Source organism: Heterocephalus glaber, unplaced genomic scaffold (assembly GCF_053883595.1).
Source record: "Heterocephalus glaber isolate CG9 unplaced genomic scaffold, H.glaber_assembly_v1.0 deba00000470, whole genome shotgun sequence".
Classification (NCBI taxonomy): Eukaryota; Metazoa; Chordata; class Mammalia; order Rodentia; family Bathyergidae; genus Heterocephalus; species Heterocephalus glaber.
The window spans coordinates 26,793,007-26,816,160 of NW_028258145.1; the positions used below are offsets into that span (position 1 = coordinate 26,793,007).

Genomic DNA, 23,154 nt, shown 5'->3' on the forward strand with positions numbered 1-23,154 from the left:
CCAGTGGAACAGATTAGAAGATGCAGAAACAATTCCAGACACACTCAGCCATCTCATCTTCGACAAAGGAGCCAAACACCCTCACTGGAGGAAAGATAGCCTCTTTAATAAATGGTGCTGGAAAAATTGGGCTTCAACTTGCCAAAGATTAAAACTAGACCTATATCTCTCACCATGCACTAAACTAAAATCAAAATGGATTAAAGATCTAAATATTAAAATAGAAACTCTGAACCAGTTGGAACACAGGTTAGGTAGAACCCTTGAAGACATCGGTGTAGGAAAAGATTTTATGAACAAAACCTCAGTTGCCTGTGAACTAGCACAAACAATCAATAAATGGGATCTCTTCTTATTAAAAGGCTTCTGCACAGCAAGAGAAACCACCAGCAGTGTGAAGAGACAACCCACAGTGTGGGAAAAAATCTTCACCTGCTCTTCCTCAGACAAAGGTCTACTATCTCGAATTTATAACGAACTTAAAAAGATCAGACCTCCCAAATTTAAAGACCCAGTCCAAAAATGGGCATCTGAAATGAACAGACATTTCTCAGACAAAGAAGTAGAAATAGCAAATAAATACATGAAAAAATGTTCAACATCACTGGTCATTTGAGAGATGCAAATGAAAACAACACTGAGATTCCACTTCACTCCAGAAAGAATGGCTGCTATCATGAAATCAACCAATAACAAATGCTGGCGGGGCTGTGGGGAAAGAGGAACCCTGCTCCACTGCTGGTGGGAGTGTAGACTGGTGCAACCATTGTGGAAATCAGTATGGAGATACCTCAAAGAACTAGGACTGGAAGTCCCATTTGACCCTGCAATTCCACTGCTGGGGATCTTCCCCAAAGAATTACAAGAATCACACCACAGTGATATATGTGCACCCATGTTCATAGCAGCACAGTTTGTAATAGCTAAAACTTGGAAACAGCCCAAATGCCCATCAACTGGAGACTGGATAAAGAAAATGCGGCCATTTTGACAATATTGATTTTGCCTCTCCAAAAGCAAGGCACATCTTTCATTTTCCATTGTACTCTTCAATCTCCTTTTTCAAAGTACTGTAGATTTCTTTGTGGAAATCTTTCACTTCTTTAGTTAGATTAATACCTAAGTATTATATTTTTCTTAATTCTATCCTGAATGGTATTGTTTTCATAATTTCCTTCTCATTGGGTTCATTATTGGTGTACAAAAATGCTATTGGTTTTTGCATGCTGATTTTGTACCCTGCTACATTGCTAAAGTTGGTTATTAATTCAATGAGGTTTTTTGTGTGGAATTCTTTAGATCTTCTATGCAGAGTATCATGGTATTTGCAAGTAATGATAATTTTAGTTCTTCCTTTCCCATATGTATCTCTTTTATTTTTTCTCTTGCCTGGTTTCTCTGGCTAATGTTTCAAGTATTATGGTGAATAGAAATGGTAATACTGGGTATCCTTCTCCTGTTCCTGATTTTAGAAGGAGTGATTATAGTTTTTCCTCATTTAATATGATGTTGGTTATTGGTTTGTGACAAACAGCTTTTATCAAATTCAGGTATAGTACATCTATACCTATTTTTTCAGGATTCTTATCATGAAGGGTTGATGGATTTTGTCAAAAGCTTTGCTGTATATATTGATATAGTCATGTAGCTTTTGATTTTGCTTGTATTTATGCTATTAAATTATTAATTTGTGTATTAATTGTGTTGAATTGTCTTTGCATCTCTGGGATGAAATCTATGTGGTCATGATGTATTATCTTTTTTGATGGGCTGTATTCTATTCACTAATACCGTAAGAAATATTACTGAAATGTGTTGATTATTATCACTGCACTCTTTCTCTGTTGGTGACTCCTGTTTTTCTTTTCCTGTGATTTTTTTGGAGGTGTTGTTTATCCATTGACCTTGTTTGTTGTTTTCATTTCATCTGAGTTTTTAGCTTTATTGGTTCCATTGTTTCTGTCTAAAACATTCTTGAGAATTTTCCGGAGTGCTGGTTTCATAGTTGTATATCTCTTGGGCTGGTCTTTCTCATTAAATATCCTTATTTATCCATCTGCTTTTAAAGAAAGCTTTGCTGGGTATATTAATCTGGGTTGCACATTATTTGCTCTTAAGGCTTGAAATATTTCACTCCAAGTTCTTCTGGCCTTTAAGGTGTGTGTTGAGAAGTCTGCTATAACTCTAACAGGTTTAGCTTTATGTGATTTTTTGTTTTTCTGTTTTCAAAATCCTGGGTTTTTTCTTGAATATCTGGCAATTTAATAAGGATATGTCTTGGTAAGCTTATTTTTTCAACATAGTCATTTGATGTTCTGGTAGCCTTGCTTACTTGTATATTGAACTCTTCTCATATATGGGAATTTTCTGCTAAAATTTCTGGAAACATTTTAATAAGTCTATCTGTGTTGTCTTCTAGCTTTGCTCTAACTCTGCCTTCAAATTGCTCATTTCTGCAATTTATGAATTCTGTAGTTTTTATTTCTATCTGATATCTTTTCAAGTATTCTAAAACTTTGGAGAATTTGTCATTCATGTTTTGAACCAATTTGATCAAACCTATTTTTTTTTTAATTGACATGAGAAGGATTTAGTAGATATAAGATGCCCTCAAGAGCAGAATATGAGTGCTCAGAGAAATGAGACACCTCCAATGTTTTACTTATTTTCCCCTTATCCACTTTGGGTAGTTTGGATAATATTTCCATAAACTTTTTGCTCTAGGAGGCCTAGGATATCTCTATTTAGCTTTCTCCATCTCCAAGCTTATCTCTTACGGGTATCTTTCACTCAGTCTCCATGATAAGGTAACACTTCAGTCCTGAAGCAAAACTCTCTTCTCTTTTTCAGTCAGGTCAGTGTGTTTGTTGTCATCTCTGTTGCCCTGTGTTGAGAATATTCCAGGAGCAGGGGTAATGTTGGCTGGGGTCTGGGCTCTCAGTCAGTCTTATGATATTTCTTATATATAGTATCTTATTTTTACAGTGAACTATTACACAATCACTAAAAATCATGTGGTTCATATATGACCTAAAAATGAATGTGCAACTTATTTTACAAAGCAGTTTGCAAAACAATCTAAATAGAATGATTTCCTAGTATTGTATATGTCCACTATACATATGCACATGAATAAAATATTAAAAATATAGAAAAATTTACCATTATTATCTCTGAGAAGTAAGACTACATGTGTTTGTATTTCTGTTTTGTCCTTCATTCCTAATTTCACAGTAATGAATACATGTGACAAATATCATATATGTATATTTGCCACAAGAAAATAAAGTGTTATAATAGATCATGTGCAGAAGGGCACTCTACAGTTCTGCTACCTTTGGGGATTATACTCAGGTCCAGTCTCCCCTTAGACCTAAAGGGTAGCAGGAGAAAGCACTAGGGAAAAGATAGGTATTTGTATGTCTTTTTCAAAATGTAACCTTTTTATTTTGTTTATGGCATAAGTGTATTATGTTGGTGTCCAAGAGTAAGCAAACATTTTTGTTCTTATCATTTAATCTCTCCTTTCCACTTCAGGATTCATAGGAACATTTAAGAGTTGCTGGGTTCTATGTGTTGTTTTTCCCTCCAAGCTTAACTATTCAGATCATACCCAGCAGTGCATCTCAAAGAAGTCTTATATAATTTAAAAACCTTATATAAATAAAATGTCAACACAGTTTCTCTATAAGCTCTCAGGAAACCAATGTTGAACATGTTGGCACTGCTGGATAGAGAGTAAATGATTTTTACACTTTGTGTGCTTTTATTTCTCAACAAAGGCTAAGGGAAGAGACTGTTTTCTCCCTCTCTCCTCTCCCCTCCCCCCGACATTTTTCTCTTTCTTCTGCCTCCGGTGCCCTTGAAGGCTGTATTGGATCCGACAAAGGATAAAGTAGCAGGGAGTGGGAGAAACTAAAGATCCCGAGGGGGCTCCAACTGCCTGTCTGAAAATCTGTTTATACAGCACCTGGGTCACACTCCTCTGATAAGCTTTTCTTTATGTGTTATTGTGTTTGTGTCAAGAAAAAAAATGCCGGCATCCCTGGCTGTTGAGCACTGCTCTATAGAATTCCACTGTCTTCCTTTTCCACTTACTACCTCATTTTGTTCCAAAGAGGCTGCCTTCCCAGCTTTATCTGTGATCCCCTAGAACACACAGTCTCCCCTTTGTTCATTGAGTGACCTTTCTATTTGACTAAGGTTGAAACGTGCTTTGAAACCTAAACTAATTTTGGCAAAGAAGTCTTTAACAAACAAACGAACATAACTGAGAGTGCCACGCGCAAAATAAATGCTGCTAGTTTCATTGTTATTCATCTGTGCTTCTCTGTGCATTTTGTTTGGGAATTTCAAAGTACAATGCCAGTGTTCAGAAATGAATGCAACATCACAGACAGGAGCTTCCCTGGGGTCCAGTGAAGGAACCGTCAGGTGACAGCCTAAACACCACAGAGGAGTTATTTTTATTTCTTAGAGGGGGAGTAGGTTGAAGGGAAGTCTCACACTCCTGCCAACATGAAGAGGCTTAGAGAGGCGGGCAACTGGACAGTCACCCGGAGAGGAGGAGGAGAGAGCGTTTGGCACTGAGAACTGAAAAGGAGGACACAAACTCATATGCTTATGGTGTAACCAGTCCAGAAGCCCCAGCAACCTGTGTAACCCTGGACTGTACAGCAGAATTGCATTTACAAATCTGCTCTTCTTTAAAGAAGTATTTTTCAGAGAAGAAAACATACCAAAAATCAAAAGCAAACCCTTTATAAACAACTTAGGTTTGCTTCCTTCTCTAGCACCTCTCCTGTCTTCCTCAACACACACACCTTGTACATTTATATGTAATAGAATACAGGTTAAAACAAACAAATCAAAAGTAGATAAATAGTCAAAGGGAGAACTTACAAGGTACTCAGACTTCAAATGAAAAAGGACATAAGCAAAGTTGGGTTTACTCTTCTCCCACACTTCCCATAGGGAAGATCTTGAACTTCACACTTGGCCTGTACCTGACCCACAGATGGGTGACCTTCTATTTGAAGCCTAGCTGCACAACCTGGTGGGCACCTAAAAAGTCAAAACAAAATGTTGTACTAGAGAGATTAAAAATGTATAGTAACATAGCCAGTCAAAGGAAAAATAAATCGGGATGACTCTATAAAATCACTGTAGTGTATCATAGGGGAATACTTTGAATAGGGTCCAGGAAATGAATTATCAGACTTCTTTCCATTTCTGCTCTGCAAATTACACCTCATGAGAAAAAGTGTACCTGGAAATATAAATATAATTCTCTGCTTAAATTCTACTATTACCTGTGAATAAATTTAAAACTGCAGTGTGAAAAGTGTTAAGGTAAGTCTGGCTGAAATGATAGATTAACCTTAATATTTCACATACCTTAAATGTCACAAAGTCAAGAACTGATTAGTGGCAGGGTGCTTGCCTAGGATGCATGAGGTCTTTACTTTCCATTCCTAGGACTACAAAAAAGATAAAAAAAAAGAATAGCACTTGAAGGTGCTCTGTGTTGACATTCAGGGTCACAGGACAAAATCTGACCTCGTCCATACTTGACTTTATAAGCAGCAGATGAAAAAGAAAGCGTCTCAAAAGGAGGAGCATTGGTTATGGACCAGACCAGGGAGTGGTATTCATTTCTTTCACCCACATTACATGGCCCAAACTAGATGGAAAATGATCTGGGAAAAGATGTCTGTGGCTAGGGAGCTGCATCCCAGACATAACTCTACCTTACTGAGGTGGGGAGGAGAAATAAGGGCCAGCTGTCTCTGCCACAGGACCCAGGGGATTATCTCTTCCAATGCCTTTCAAAATGAATTCCTCAGAGCTATGAACCTGTGCTCTCTACTCTCATTTTAACTAAAGAAACTTCTATAACTTTTAGTTGCTTATGTTCCTTCAAAGATAAATTTCTACAACCTTAAAAGTTTTGAAAGCAATTATTGTTCCAGCAAAACCATGACCCAAAAATAAGAGGTCACATCCAAAAAAAAAAAAAAAAAAAAAAAACAGATTGAGTAAAACACTTTAGACTTTCACCAATAATGATGTCAACATTTATAATTTTTTCTTTGTTATTATGAAAATCCTATCTGCAAGTGGAGTCAAAATAGAAGTTGCAGATACATAAAAATAATGAAATTAAATTATTTATTAGTTAAATGCATATTTCCTCACATCTGTACAAAAACAATACTAGACTGTACACACTGCTTTGTAAATTCCTTTAAACAGTCTTTATTCTGAATGTACTTATAACATCATTTCTACTGGCTCTATAATATTGCAACATATAAATGTTATCAAAATTTAATCAATTGACTTAATGTTGAACATGTAAGTATATTCTAATTTTACACATTGATAATTATAAGTATTGGGATCCAATCACTCATTCATTTATTCATTCAATAAATATTTATTTATTCTGGGTAAAAAAGATACTACAGTGAAAAAAATGAAAAAGGAGAGAAAAAAATCCCTATGCTTGATGTTTTTATGTTCCAGTGAAGGAGAGAAACTATAAGATAAATTTTAAAATCGTATGGTATATTAGATAGTACTAAAAGGAAAAATGAAAAGGGTAAGGAAAGAGAATAGTATAGAAAGGGCTGTCAGAGAAGTTCTCACTGAGAAAGCCACATTTGTAAAAGAGTTACAAGTCATAAGAAAACTTCTTTGAGCATATACGGAAAGAGTATTACAAAAAGTATGAACCACAAGTGCAGAGGCCCTAAAGCGGCACACACGGAGAGGGCCAGAGAGGCTAGCACAAAATGAACAAAGAGAAGAGTGGTAAAAAAGTCAGAGGGAAAACAGTGGAGAAACAGTCTGCACCTGTTTTCCTGGATGACTTTTGTATTCTCTCTCTCGCTCTCTCTCTCGCTCTCTCTTTCTATCTATCTATCTCTCTCATGCTGGGGGTTAAAACCAGGGCCTCAAACATGCTATGTAGACAAGATACAATACCACTGAGCAACATTCCCAGCCTATTTTATTTCTTTTTATTTTTTTATTTTTTTATTTCATTTCATTTCATTTCATTTCATTTCATTTCATTTCATTTCATTTCATTTTATGGCAAGGTCTCACTAGGTTTCCTAGGCTGGCCTTAAACTTTCAACCCTCCTGCCTCAGGTTCCCTAGTAGTGGGATTACAAGCATGTGCCAGCCAGGTCAGCACCACTTTCATTCTTAAACATGCCCCAGTTGGGTGACAACTTACGGGGTTGTCTTTCTTACAGGCCATTTTAACTTCTTTGGGGGTTTTTGCCATTCCAAACAAAAAAGTGACATCTTACTTATGCTTTAATTAGATCACTTGGTTTGCTGGAATGAGTTTTTTTGACTTTTTTAGCACTTGGAGTAGAAAAAATGACATCTTACTTATGCTTTATTAGTTCATTCAATATCTTGGAATGAAAATAAGTGAAACATAGAAGCAAGAAATAGCACTTAGAGGCCACTGCATTCATCCAGGCCAGAAGTGATCACGACATAGACTCAGGAGGCACCAGTGGAAGGGGTGAGAAAGGATGAGATCCCTGTTATGTGTGGAATGTGTAGCCTAGGACACTTACTCTCAGATTGGATTCACCATTAGGAAAAGATAAAGGAGGTGCCACAAAGGACTCCGGCACTTTTAGCCTGACAACTGTAGTTACCATGTCCCAAATAGGAGAAAATAGCAGGTGGAGCGGCAGGGAAAAACCAGATTCTCTTCTAGAGCCTCCAGCAAGAGTATAGTTCTCCTGGTCTGTCTTAAACTTCCTGCCTCTAGAACCAAGATAATAAATTTATTTTATTTCAAGCCACTAAATTTGTGGTAACTTGTTTGAGCAAGTACAAAAAAAACTAAGAGAGATACATAGCTGGATAGCATATAAATAGATAGATAGATGATAGATTGATAGATAGATAGATAGATGTAGAGATGTATGTGCATAAAATGAGAGAGATGGCAGGAGAGAGATGTGTTTGTGTGCATATATAATCTGATTATGGATTTCCCATTTGGTTCCATCAAGATTAATTTTTCCATTTCTAAAAGGTGACACTATATGTATATTTAATTGCAAAAATTTTTAATTATTTTAATTTTAGGCTATATTTGAATGCGCATTACAGAAAGTTCCTTCTAGTCATTTGTTGAATTGCTTTGGCTATTTGCATTTTCTCATATTTTACACTAAACTTAGAAAAACCTTTCCAAGTTCTCATTGAAAGGCTCCTCAAAAAAAAGAGTATCGTTGCATTTAAATTTTGATCAAATAAAAATGTATCGGGATAGTAACAATTTTAAAAGCATGATTTTTCACATACTCTGTTGGTTTTAAAAAGAGAAAATAAAATATAAATACTGATATAGAGACCCATTTAAAGAGTGGGTAAGCATTATTGTATGTTCTAGACGGACTATATTTTCCTTAAAATTTTATGTATTGTTCACCTCTCCTGCAGTTTATTGTGTAGTAAGTTGAAGAATGGCTAGTGAAAAATAAGCCTCCACTGATGAAGTCATCAAGTTCTAATCCCTAGAATTTGTCAATGTTACTTTTCAGATAGAATTGGGCTAAGAATCTTGAGGAGAGATTACCTTTGAATGTGTGGCTGGGTCCTAAATGCATCACAGGTGTCTTCTTGAAAGACAAAGAAGGAAAAATAAAGGAACTGTGACTTCCAAAGCAGAGATTGGAGAGACAAAGCCACAAGCCACAGAGCACCTGAAGTCTCAAGAAGCTGGAAGAAGCAAAGAACACATTCTCCCTACAACCTTTAGAGAGAGCATGGCCTAGTGGACATCTGAAGTTCAGACTTTAGACCTCCAAACCAGTGAGAGAAGAACTTCTGTTGTTTTAAATCCTCAAGTTTATGGCAATTTGTTACAAAATCCCCAGAAAATTAAGACTATCCACTTTTATTGGTTCTGAAATCCTTGTATGGCATCTCACAAAAAGATACTTAAGTGAAAAAGGTTGACAACTGCTGTTTTAAGTCACTGTTATTTTGCCAATCAATATATAACTCTAATCTCACTCCTCCAGAAAAATTTAGTATCTCTTTAAACAATTTCTCTGTATTTGTTTTGTTTATTCTTAAGTATTTTTTACTTCGCTGTTGTAATTAGGAGATTTTATAACCTTCATAATTTCTAACTAGTTATTATTGGTATAAAATGCTATTAACTTTTTATATTTATTTTACCTCAGACCATCTTAATAAACTCTTTTTGAAATTCTAATAGCTCTTTAATTTGCTTTCATGTGTATTTCAGGTAGACAACATATCATTTGTGAATAAAAATAACTTGCCATCTTTTCAGTATTTATACTGTTTGTCCTTTTTTGCTTTATTGTTTTGCTCAAAATGTCCAGAACAATAGAGACAATCATAGACATCGTGCCTAATATTAGGAACTTCCTCTAGCATGTAATTATTAAAGATGATATTGAGTGATTGTTTTAGATGTTCTTGTCACATCAACAAGATATCTTTTTTCTCCTGTTATTCTAGGATTTTCTTTATAACCTACAATGAATGTTTAATTTTATCTAGTGTCTATTAAAACTACTTTTTTCTTCCTTTATTATGTTAATATTTGTTCCCTCCATCAAACTCATATTTTTTCATTGCCATTACTTTGTGAATTTTATGAATTTTATTTGCTATTATTTTATTTAGGTCTGATTATTAATAGCTTGGATTTATGTGCAAGTATGTATTGTACATTATCATTTTTAATTTTTTTAATTGAGAGGTTAGTTACTTCCATAAAATCAGGAAGTATTCCACCTTCTTCAATATTCTAGAATATATTCCATTAATTTTCCTCTTTCATTATTTTTATCTTTATCAAATAATATATGTGTAAGTAAAATACAGAAAAAGTTATTAAAACGCTTCTAATGAGGTAAAACACTTTTGACATAACATTTTGCTACATCTTTGTTCTAATCCTTTCATTTTCCTTTAGCTATTTTTTTCTGATACCACATTTCTACATAATTGTTTATGCAGTATTATCATCTCTTGATTTACCAAATGTAGACACTACTTATAAACTTCTGGTTGTGAGAAGTATTCTTTTCACAATCCTCCAATTCTCCCTTCTTTTAAACTCTCAACATCATTATACCAAAAAAATTCTTTTTAGTATATACTTTAAGGTTGTACTGTACATAGTAGAGATATCTATGATTCTGCTTATTTTCTAATAGACTTTTTCTGCTCTCAGAGTTTTTTTCATTAGCATAGTTTTCTCTGTCTTCTGCACTATATTTCAAATGTCCTCATTTACCTATCAATAATTTTTCCGAATGCTGACCACTGACATTTCTTTGTAGACTTTATGCACAGTTGTCATCTGCAGACTTCCTTTATCACTCTCTGTGATTAATACCATTTTTGTCTTTTATCTTGTGTCTTGGTTCACTTTTTTTTCCACCATCATGTTGCATGAGATGTGATTTCACTCTCATATTTGGCAGCTGGACTGCTAGGTGGTCTGGGTATACAGTTATTCACTAAAATTAATTTGCACTCAACTGCAAAGGCTCTGCTCAATAGTTGTCTAACCTCACCATTCTGTTTTTGAATATTCCAGTGTCACTTGATTGTCATTTGCTTATACACGATTCTCTTTTTCTCTTCAGGGGAAGCCTAAGATCCTTACCCCTGGTGTTCTCAAATGTCACGGTGAAACATCTTGAGGATTTTTTTCCCATTTACTGAACTGGACACAAGAGTCTTCACTACTGAAAACTTAAAATCTTCACTTCTGGGAATTTTTCTCCTTATTTCTTTAATAGTTTTCTCAGTTGTCTCTTCTTAACCTCCCTATTACTTTAATGTTGGACCTCCTGTGGTGATACATACATTTTCTGTTTTCCTACCTATTATCATTTTCTTTATCATTGTGTTCTAATGTCTAAGCAAGGCTCTTCACCTAGCTTTCAACAATTCAGTTAAATTGGGAAGGTTACTTTACAGTGGACCCTCAAGTTAAAACTGCCCTGACATATGAACAACTTGGGTTAGGACGGGAATTTTAGTTTTAACTTATAACCAAATTCTTGAGTTGTAACCCAAATGCTGGTGGCTTATGCTTCCAGATGGTCTCAGATACAGATTTAATCCTTAAAGAGTTGTGGCAGGAACATTACAACATTATTTCCTTTATAGGGTTAATTGAGAAATCCTGGATCAATGGCTCTCTAAGGACCCTGAGATCTGCCTGGAAGAAAGTGTGCCCTAAAATGATACAGGACAGAGACTTTGAAGGCTGTGTAGAGGAGCCTGATCAACTGGAGTTATAACCAGCCTTCACGAATGAATTGAGTTCCTAAGTCAAGGGTCCACTGTATTTAAAATTCCTTATATCCCCTATAATCTAATGGTTACTTTCATAAAGTCTCTTATTTATGAATGCACAGAGCTGTTCTTTTCTCCAAAAGATGTATTATTTGTGTCATTACTTTATAAATCATTTATACCTGGTTTTTATTTATCTTTGACCTGATAGTTATCCATGAATGGGTCTTTATTACCATTATTTTATTAGTTTAAAGTTCAGAGGTATTAATATTCTTTAGGTGATATCTTCTTAATTACTTGTAGTCTTATTATATTGTGATCAGAAACTGTGGTCTTTATGTTTTCTGATTTTGGAATCATTTTAAGACTTTTTTGTAATTCAAAAATAGTTTTGTTTCTAAGTATTCCACAAGAGCTCAAATATATTTCTTCTCTTTGTAGAGTCCACAGTTTTTAAATCAACCTTATTGGATTTCTCTGTCATTTTGCTGAAGCATATGCACCAGTAGTCTCTTGAGAATAAAAGCATAAAAAAGAAATGTGTTGAGTATTTGAGTGTCTGAAAACAACTTAATTTTAGCACTTGATTGGTAATTTGGCTCAATAGACAATTATATATTGGAGACAATTTGAAGGCATCATTCCATTGTGTTCTAGCATCCAACATCGTTTATATACTATACATCCAGATTTATATTTGTCTACTTTATTTGGCAATGACTCAGAGGTTTATTGCATTTCTGTCAAATTATCCCTGTATGCACAGCACTTTTTCTTTCTCTGTTTCAGTGTAATCTTATTTTCAGAATAAAGGTTCATGGTGCTTCATTTATCATGAATTTTACACCCATAAAATAATACTAAGTTTCCCATTTAACACCTTTTTCTGAAAATGTTATCTTACACATTTGAATAATTTTACTTGAATTTACCTTAGTTTTGGCAAGAATTTATTTCAAACATTCTCTGTATTTTTTAATATTCTCTTCTGTGAGGAAGATATAATCATACATATCTTAAAATATGTCTACATTTTTACAAAAGAAACCTTGTCTCTTCATCAATAAGCTTTTCCTGTTTTTACCTGTTGTTCCATTTGGTGCCACCTCTGACACATTTTAAATATGCTTTTATACTGTTTGTATTTTTAACACTTCTGTGCTATATTCTATCATTTATTTATTTAATTTGCCTGCATTTCCCTTATTTAGTCAATGTATATAAAATCCACCCCTAATTCTAATATTAAATTTGAATATTGCTTATTCTTTAGGCTTCATTGAAATAATTCTTTAACATATATTCAACTACTTAACTTTCAGTCAAGGATAACGTTCCACTGATATTCTTTTCTACTTTAAAAATAGCCTGGGATTTTAGCTCAGTGGCCTGGCAAGCACAAGGTCCTGAGTTCAATTCCCAGTACCAGAAAAAAAAAGAAAAAATATTAAAAATAATTTTCTTCAGCCACAGCCATTAGCTGTGTAGTTCAGACAGCATGCTTGGTCTCTGAGCACTTGCTAACAGTATGGAAACTGTCTTCCCTGCATTGTAATCCTAAAGAATCACTAAAGAAACTTTTATTGGTTTTTTTTTTCTCTTTCTCCACAGAATAAAAGATATAGAATAATTGCCATTTCTAAAACAAAAGTACTTGGCTAAAGTGTCTATGTCTATGTAAAAGTCACAATAGGTGCCATGATTCATCATCAATATTTTTAACTTGAAAATTATTAACACTAACCCAACAACATTTTATATCCTTACTGATTTAAAAAAGCTGCTACTTTTTCTATATCAAACATGCTTTAAAATTAGTAGATATGGTATGATCTCAACAATTTAAGAACACCATGCAAAGCAAACAGATGTAATGACAAATACTACTGTGTAAACAGTAGATAGTTCTGAGAGCTGGTACTCTGTCAGATGTTTTCTATTTTTAAAAAATTTTATGTAACATCAAATTTTTATATATCATGTATCACCTTTTGTTATACTTTAGATCTCAGGTGTCCCTCAAAAGCCTCCTGCGTTGGAAAGACAGTTGCACCATGGAAGCACTAGATTCATCAGTGGATTAACTCACTGATGAGTTCAGAGCTGACTTGCTGTTGAGGGGTAGGGCCAGGTTAGAGGCAGATTACTGGGGACATGACCTGGAAGGTATGTCTCCCTGGATCTCTCTCCTCTGCTTCCTGGGTGCCATGATGTGAGCAACTTTTCCTCCTGCAGATCCTTGCACCATGCCCTTCCTACCTTGGAGCCAACTGACTATAAACTGAAACCTCTAAATAACATGAATCTAAATAAACCTCTCCTTTAAGATGTGGGTATTGAGTTCGGTATCATGTCCCAATGACAAGAAAAATGACTAAGACATTTTTATTTAAAGAAATTTGCTCATAACACATTATGACAATTATTTAGTGCACTATAATCAAATGACACTACAACATTGAGGCAGAGAAAAAGAATTTATTTAAACTAAGATTAACTTAGAAAATTATCCTATTTTTCTCACCCAAATTCCAAACTTTTGCTAAAAAATTTTTTAAAAATAAAGAAAGTATTGAATTGATTTCTGCTTCTGGCTACATAGAGTTCCTGGAAACAAAATTACATTACTGTTGACAAAATCTGGCCAAAAATTTTACAAGTATAAGAGTCTCTTTGAAGATATCACAGAATTGTTAGGACAATAAGATCATAAGAAGCAAAAATTAACAAGGAAAAGAGAACCCCAGATATTATGGGGATATTATATAAGCTGAATTTTGTTGCTTTTATTTTGTTTTTGTTTTTTGATGATGTTGTTTTCAGTTTTAGTTTTTAATTATTCTCCCATCAGAACTTTGCAGATTCTTGGTAGCAAAGTGCTGGAAAGTTCAAGAACAAGTCTGTGGCTTCAAGGCATAGAAATTTTTCAGAACTTTTGCAAATTCCACAGATCTGAAAAGCAAGAGTTGTTTCTGAGAAAATACTCAAGACTTTGGAAGAAAGGATCTTGATTAAAAGGGCATCTTAGAGCCAGATACTAGTGATTTTTCTCTTCCAAAAATTAGCAGAATTCTTTTGGTGAAAGGAAAAAATCTGAGAAGAAAGCTGTTGAAGAGCAGAGAATCTTCTCTAAAGTCTTATCATAGATCTGAGGAAATAAAACATAGAATTCAGAACTTCCAAGCAGGAGATGCAAAACTGTAATACCTGGAAGGTTACAGAGTAAGAAGAGACCCAAACTGATAACAAATGGAGATGCACAAAAGCTGCAGCTCAGGCATGAGTCAGCTCAGTACCTGATTAGACTGATATGATCTATCTCCTTCCTATCTGCTTGTGAAAGGAACTCTCTGGGGAGGAAGATTTATCAGTCAGAGCCTCTGTAGAGTTTCACATATAATCACTGACATTCAACCAAAAATTACAAGGGCAAAAAGGAAAACAAAGTAGAAATAACTTCCTGGATGACTCAATAATTGGCATAGTAATAGGTATTTAAAAGTAACTATGATTAATATATTTGATAATGGATATCGGGACAAGATCACAAATTGTAATCGAATTAAAATACTTTAAAAAATGAAAGTGAGAAGTTAAATGATGAGCATAACAATAGAATAGACTCATCAGAGAAGAATATGAAGAACACATGAATGAGAAGATAGCCATTTAATAACCACTTTTATACACCCATGCACCACACAGTGATGTTTTTGTACAATGTCATACCACATGTACCATGGTAATCCTTAAGACTGTATCATCCAGTGCAGTTGTAGCCATCTTAGGACATGCTGTGATCTTAGCACAGTAGTAACACCATTACCCAGCAATTTCTCAGGATGAGTCCTCATCATCAAGTAAAGCAGAGCTGTACATAAAACTCCAAACTAAAGTTCAGAAAGGCAAACAGAAAAGGAACATAAGAATTAAAATGTGGAATTGAAGTCTCAGAAAAATAAAAATGGGCAAGAAGCAATACATAAAGAGATAGGATTTATAAAGAAGATGTGGTGTTTTTTTTTATAAAATGGAGTACTACTCAGCCATAAAGAACAAGAAGCTAGAGACATTTGTAGCTAAATGGATGCATATTGAAGCCATACTCTTAAGTGAAATAAATAGGACACACCTGTGTAAATACCAAATAGTTTCTCTAGTGTGAGAAATTAAAAGTGTAAATAAGTATTAAAATGAATAATTGATAATTTGAAATAGGAAGAAAAGGTTCAAAGGGGTAGGGGAGGTGGGAGGGGAAGGGGAAAGGAAAGAAGGGAAAGGAAAAATTATGAGAAAAGAAAAAATGGAAACTAAGTCTATGTAAATAGGGAAGGGTGGAAGGGGTGAAGGGCTCATGGTAATGGGGAAAAAATAAGAACCAAGCTGCATCATGTACAGGTACAAGCACCCAATGATAAATGTAAATGTATTGTATACCTAAAATGTACCAATAAAAGAATTTAAACAACAACAAAAAAAGAGAGATAGGATTTAGAATTTTCTAAACTTGATTGTAGTACGCAGTATGTAAGTGCATTGTACCTCAATTGGTCTACTGAAATATTGCCTATATGTCCAAGGATGCCTGGAGCCATGATACTGAGCCTTATATAAGCCAGAATAGAATATACTGCATAAGGATTATTGTGTTTTTTCGCTAATGTAGTTTGACAAATCATACCAAGTGGGAAGTTGTAGTAATTCCTAACACAGCTTAAAGAAAACGCACCTATGCATGGTTTGTACCAGGTTCTTGTTATGCTATCTTGGTTTCTGCTATTGAACCTGGACCCCATAGCCTAGTTTCAGCTACATGGTCAGGGGACATTATAAGAGGTCCCCACTTGAATGAGACTGTGGCTTCCCTGAAATCAAATTTCTTAGTGGTTCCAGAGCTAGAGATGAAAAATAATCTTGACTGAGAAAGGATTCAGGAATCCGTGTATGGATGTTGTGGACCTCCTTTGTGCTAATTTGTGCTCCTGCTGCTTTGTATCCTTTGGCCATAATAATCTTTCACGAGTGCATAAGTTGCATGAATCCTTTTAGTGTATACAACCCAAAAACTTGGCACACACTTATTTAAGAAGTTCTATGAATCCCAAGCAGTATAAATTGTAAAAAGGAAAAAAGCCAGATAAATTGTAGTAAAATTACTTAAAATTAAAAATACAGCAGACAAAATTAGAATCCCTTTAGCAGGCAAGTAGTGATAAATCATCTGGCCAGTAACAAACAAGTCTGTGTTACACTGTTCTTTCCTAAATTATCCCTAATAACAGCATTTACACATTTTAATGGGAAAATAATTAAATGAGTAACAATGTATCTCCCCTATACTCACTGGAGAAAATATTTTTAATGAAGACCTTTCTTTTCCTTCTCTTCTGCTTTCATTAATATAACCTTGGATTAAGTTCAGTTTTGTTGTTATGAAAAGATTCAGTATTTTAGCTTTTACCTTTTCCATTTCTCTTTCCCAACATGGTGGGAAATTACAAACGTTCTCATGGCGTATCAGAACATGGTTGTGTCTTCTTTCCTGCCCTGTCCCCGATGTCAAACTTGAGCAGCTACTCCCTCTACTGGTGATCACTAAGAGAGCGCTAGTCCCATTTGATAATGAAGGATTAAAGTCTGTGACTGAGTGTTTGCCTCTGATCTCAAAGACAAGAGAAATTTATCAGAAACTGTCTGAAGGCAGTGATAGGAAAAAGAAAACCTATTCTTGATTATTTGTTCACTGACTTCAGCCTATTCAATAAAATGATAACATGTCCAGAGTCAAAACAATTGCATGTTTTGTTAATCTTGTAGCTAGTCACAGTTTTATGGTTGATTTCATTATTGAATCATGATCATTAAATGCAATAACCATAAATTTATGGACTTCTGAGAGACTGATTTCTATAGCTAATAGTGTGGTTATGGCTTTTTCTCTTTCCAGACAAATGAATGATACATTCCTGCTTCATTAACTCTTTAAATTCCAATCTTCTGTGCATTTGCAAATTGATTGAGAAAATATTTCTCACATAGTATAGTTTTTTTAAAAAAAAACAATATCCATGCATTCTTTCTCAAGTATATTGATTAACTTGGCTTAAAACAATTATCATAGCTGGACAGTTGGGGTACAAGGAAAAATCCTATAGGGCACTTGACCCCACATACCTGCTAAGTACGAAAATTATTCAATTCACTCAAAACAAACAAATTTTAAAAACTTGATATTTTGATGTACTAGGTCTAGAATGGTGCCTAAGGATTTGTATTTGCAAAAATCTCTCACCAAGTTTAACAACTGCTACCCCAGAGTGCTTCTGTTTCTCGAAAATGACCTCGAAGTAGCAGGCCAAGAAAAGAAAAACAATGCTTTGTGTACTCTACTGAATCATTCTCGTTCACTCAGCTAAGACTTTCCATGCAGGCTGTATGTATGCTGTCACTTTGCTTGATGAAACTCTTAAAATGTAAAATGATCAATATAAATTAAATAAAGTCTTTCTGTAGGTTTTTTCTCCCCCCATTACTACTGGCAATATATGTGATATAAGAAACCAACAACCTAAGATGATATATAACACTTTGTGTTCAGAAAAGGCAGTCATGTTCAAGCCTTTTAAAATATTATGAAACAAAGTATATATATTTTACTAATACAAAGTAAAAATGCCAACTTTTACAAAAGTGAAACACATGAGAAAATTGTATGCTATGCCCCGATACCTTTTTTCTTATAAAAATAAGAAAAATCTCTCATAATTCTATGACTTTCCACTGCCACTCTTTCTGCTTGTCTTCACTATTCTTTGTCCCAAGAAACCACTCCTTATCCTCTAAGATCTGATTGAAATGCCACAATCTCTATGAGGCCTTTCATAACCTTTTCTATAGAGTTAATCTGTGTTCCGATTTACCCATTCATTCTTTTATTATTTAACCCTTATTTGGTAGAGAAGTGTTCCTATATCTGTCCGCTGAGTTAAATGGTGCTTCTATAAAAAGTCCCGTGTTTTGTCACTACACAGTGCTTGACCATTGCTGAGTAAGTGCTATTCTCCACACAATGACAGTTAAAATGCACTTTACTAAGGTGCTTTTGAGATAATTTAATGGGTTGTATAAAATCTATCATATTCTCTGGAAGTTTCCTTAACAGTTTGTTCTTTGCAAAGGGGAGAGATAGAATGAGAAAATAAGGCTTTAGAAAATATTGGATAACATTATAAGAAGTCACCAACATAATATTCTTTTTGATCTATAAAAAGTGGTAATTTCAGGAACTTTAACATATATATACATACATATATACATATATATATATATTTGAACATTTGTATTTTTGTTTTCATGTCTGATTTTTTTTTTTTTAGAGAGGGAGAGCGAATAACTACTACTTGGGATGGGCATAGTAGTGCACACTTGTAATCCTAGCATTTGGAAGCTGAGGCAGAAGGATAGCAAGTTTCAGGTCAGCCTGGACTACATAACAAGTTCAAGCCCAGCTTGGACTATACAGCGAGACCCTGTCTCAAACAACAGCAAAGCTACTATTTGGTAAAAATTGCTTCTTAACTATTTTCAAGCTAATAACCCCAAGGTCTATGTACTCAATTATTGATCAAAAACTTAGAAAGGATATCTGAGAAAATAATAGATTAAGGACCCTAAAAAATTTTCTTGTACATAAAAGCAACCAGAAAACTGGCAAAAATTGTCAGATTAACTTTAACAGATTTTTGGAAATTGATCAAAGACTTTCAACAATCCAGAAAGCATTTATGGACTACAAATGGCTGAATCTCAGGAAGTAAAGTGAATATTGTGGCATTTTTTTTATTTGTTATCTTTATTTATTATGTATCTTTATTTCTCCAGTTCTGGAGTAGTGTTGAAAACTCACATCCTGGAAAATATTTGGGGTTGCAGGATAAGTTTGAAGCTTATTCAATCCCTCTTTCCTGAAAACTGTCATTATTTGACCTGTCTAATGGTTCCATAGAAGATCCCATGGGCAAGAATGTCTTTTTTTTTTTTTGGCCAGATAAGAGTTCATCAGGACAAAGTCAATGAATAAACAACAATACACCATGGTGAAGAGAAAAAAACCTGTCTTGTTTCTAAAGTCAACACATAATATTATTTACAACATTCAGTTTTCAACAAAAAAGCATGAGACATACAAATAATCAAAAACTATGACCCACACACAGAAAAAAGACACAGGAAGCCTCAGGAAGCCCTAACAATGAACTTAATTAAGTAATGTAGGCACTATATCTGCAGGAGATAGGACTTGAAAAGTCTACCAGAGAGGCCTTGAATAACAAAAATATCAAGCCATTGTCAAATACCTTCAACCAGTTACCTGGCAGTGAAAATGAAAAAAAATGTACCCTGGACCAAGCTTTCAGAGGTGTTCTAGAAGAAGAAATTATTAATCATTCGTCGTGTGAAAACGTTTTAGCTATTATTTCTCTTGCTATTGGGGGAGTAACTGGAGGTATTTGTACTGCATCTATGCCTTTTGTATTGTTGGGAGATGTTTTGGATTGTCTTCCTTTGGATCAGTGTGACACAATATTCACTTTTGTGGAAAAAAATGTTGCTACTTGGAAATCAAATGCATTTTATTCTGCTGGGAAAAATTATTTACTACGTATGTGCAATGATCTCCTAAGAAAATTATCTAAATCCTAGAACACAGTCTTCTGAGGACGGATTCAACTCTTTTTTTTTTATTAAATTCTTTTATTGGTACATTGTAGGTATATAACACAATTACATTTCTCATTGGGAACTGTACCTTTACATAATGCATCTTGGTTCTTATTTTTTCCCCATTCCTAGCCCTCCCTTCACTCCCTCCACCCTTCCCTATTTACAAAGACTTTATTTCCATTTTTTCCATTTCTCATCATTTTTTCTTTCCCTTCTTTCCTTTCCCCTGCCCCTCCCACTACTCCTACCCCTTTGGACCTTTTCTTCCTATTGTACATTATCGATTATTAATTCTAATCAATGATACATTTTAGGTATACAATATAATGACATTCATCATTGGAAATTTGCACCTTTACATAGTCTCTCTTGGTTCTTATTTTTCACCCTTGCCCAGCCCTCCCTTCAACCCCTCCAGTCCTCCCTATTTACAAAGATTTTATTCCTATTTTTCCATTTTCTCATATTAATCCCATTTCCTTCGAGCCTTTCCCCTAGCCCTCCCACTTCCTTCCCCTTTGCCCTTTTTCTTCCTATTTCACATGACCTATTATACATTTAGTCCTTATTTACACTTTCAGTTTCTCACACCAGAGAAACTATTTTGGCCAGCTTTTTCCTCTGAGAAATCCGGTCTGAACTTCACAAATCCAGTTTAATCTGGAAAATGTCACTGTTCTCAATACTAATGAGCAAGAAAGCACCTTGGGTCAGAAGCACACTGAGGATAGAGAAGAAGGAATGGATGTAGAAGAAGGTGAAATGGGAGATGATGAAGCGCCAACAACTTGCTCCATTCCAATCAATTACAACTTGTACAGAAAATTCTGGTCGCTTCAGGATTACTTCAGGAACCCAGTGCAATGCTATGAGAAGATTTCATGGAAAACTTTTTTCAAGTATTCTGAAGAAGTTTTAGCTGTTTTTAAGAGTTATAAATTAGATGACACTCAGCCCTCCAGGAAAAAGATGGAAGAATTGAAAACAGGAGGAGAACATGTATATTTTGCACAATTTTTAACAAGTGAAAAGTTGATGGATTTACAGGTGAGTGATAGTAACTTCCCGTCGACACATCCTGCTGCAGTATCTCATTTTATTCCAGTATCTCAAGGGGCAGGTCAAGTTCAAAAGTTCAAATTATGTTTTAACTGATGAACAATCACTCTGGATTGAAGATACTACAAAATCAGTCTATCAACTACTATCTGAACTGGCCCCCCATGGAGAAAGATTTTCAAAGATGGTAGAGCATATATTAAACACTGAAGGAAATTGGAACTCATGGAAAAATGAAGGCTGCCCAAGTTTTGTGAAAGAAAGAACATCAGATTCCAAGCCCACAAGAGTGATACGGAAAAGAACAGCCCCAGAGGACTTCCTTGGGAAAGGACTCAATAAGAAAATACTGATGGGAAATGAGGAGTTAACAAGGCTTTGGAATCTGTGTCCTGATAATGTGGAAGCCTGTAAATCAGACACAAGGGAGTAAATTCCAACTTTGGAGGAATTCTTTGAAGAAGCCATTGAACAAGCAGACTCTGAAAACATGGTTGAAAGCGAATATAAAGCTGTGAACAATTCAAATTATGGCTGGAGATCCCTGAGACTGTTGGCAAAGAGAAGTCCACATTTCTTCCAACCGACTAACCAACAGTTTAAAAGCTTGCCAGAGTATCTCGAAAACATGGTAATAAAGTTAGCCAAGGAAATACCACCTCCTTCTGAAGAAATAAAAACAGGTGAGGATGAAGATGAGGAAGATAATGATGCTTTACTAAAGGAAAATGAAAGCCCTGGTGTTTGGCGGGATAAACCTGTGACAGGGGAACAAATAGAAATATTTGCCAACAAGTTGAGTGAACAGTGGAAGATTCTGGCTCCTCACTTGGAAATGAAAGACTCCGAAAGCTGGCAGATCAAATGTGATAGCGAAGACATGAAGATGAGAGCAAGGCAGCTGCTGGTCACCTGGCAGGATCAGGAGGGCATCCATGTAACACCCAATAACCTGATCAACTCACTGAACAAGTGGGGGTTGAGTGACCTTACAGAGAGTCTAACTAATGACAATGAGACCAATAGTTAGCTTATATCGTTTTTCTTTTTTTAAAAAAAAATTAAGCAATGTAAGTGATTATAAACATGTTCAAGGGCTAAAAGAAATTATGTCTAAAGAACTAAAGAGAAGTATGAGAATGATGTCTTATCAAATGAGAAGATCAATACAAGATAAAAATTGTTAAAGAACTAAATAAAAATTTTGGTATTAAAAGGTAGAATAAATGAAATGGACAATTTATTAGGATTTCTCAACAGCTAATTTGAGTATTGAGAAGAAAAATTCAGCAAACCTGAATATAAGTCAACTGTGATTATCAATCTAAGGAACAGAAAGATAAAGCATTGGGGAAAAAAATGAACACAGCTTCAGAGACCTGTCATCAATGGTACCAGTATATGCAAAATAAAACTTCTAAGAAAGGAAAGAAAAAGGGCGGAAAGAATATTTGAAGAAATGTAACTAAAAGTACTTCAAATTTTATTATATACATTAATTTATATCTAAGAAGCTTGATGAATTGAAGATAGGATAAACTCAAAGAGATCCACACTTTGACACATCATACTCAAACTATTAACAGCCAAGGACAAGAGAGAATGTTAAAATCAGCAAAAGAGAAACAACTCATCATGTTCTCAAGAGCTTCAATATGATTAACTTGGGCAATTGATTTTTGACAAGAATGGCAAGAAACTTCATTTGAGCAAGAATAATCTCTTCAACAAATAGTCCTGGGAAAACTAAATATCCACATGCAAAATAATAAATTTGATGCCCTATCTCACACTATATATAAGTTAATTCTAAATTGATATAGGATATAAATACAAGACCTGCAACTATAAAACAAGAAGAAAACAAAACTATAAATCTTTGTGATCTTGGGTCAGAAAATGGCTTCTTAGATATAATATCTAAAGTCAAAGCCAACAAGGAAAACAAACAGTTAAATTGGATTTCAACAAAGTGAAAATTTTGGTATTTCAAAGAACACTACCAAGAAAGTAAAAAAACAATTCACGTAATAGATT

General features: G+C 34.7%; 1 pseudogene; it reads left to right on the forward strand.

Moving 5' to 3' along the window:
• The first annotated feature begins 20,537 nt into the window (after positions 1 to 20,537).
• LOC147829813 (THO complex subunit 1 pseudogene) lies at positions 20,538 to 22,147 on the forward strand (annotated as a pseudogene).
• Positions 22,148 to 23,154: the final 1,007 nt, after the last annotated feature.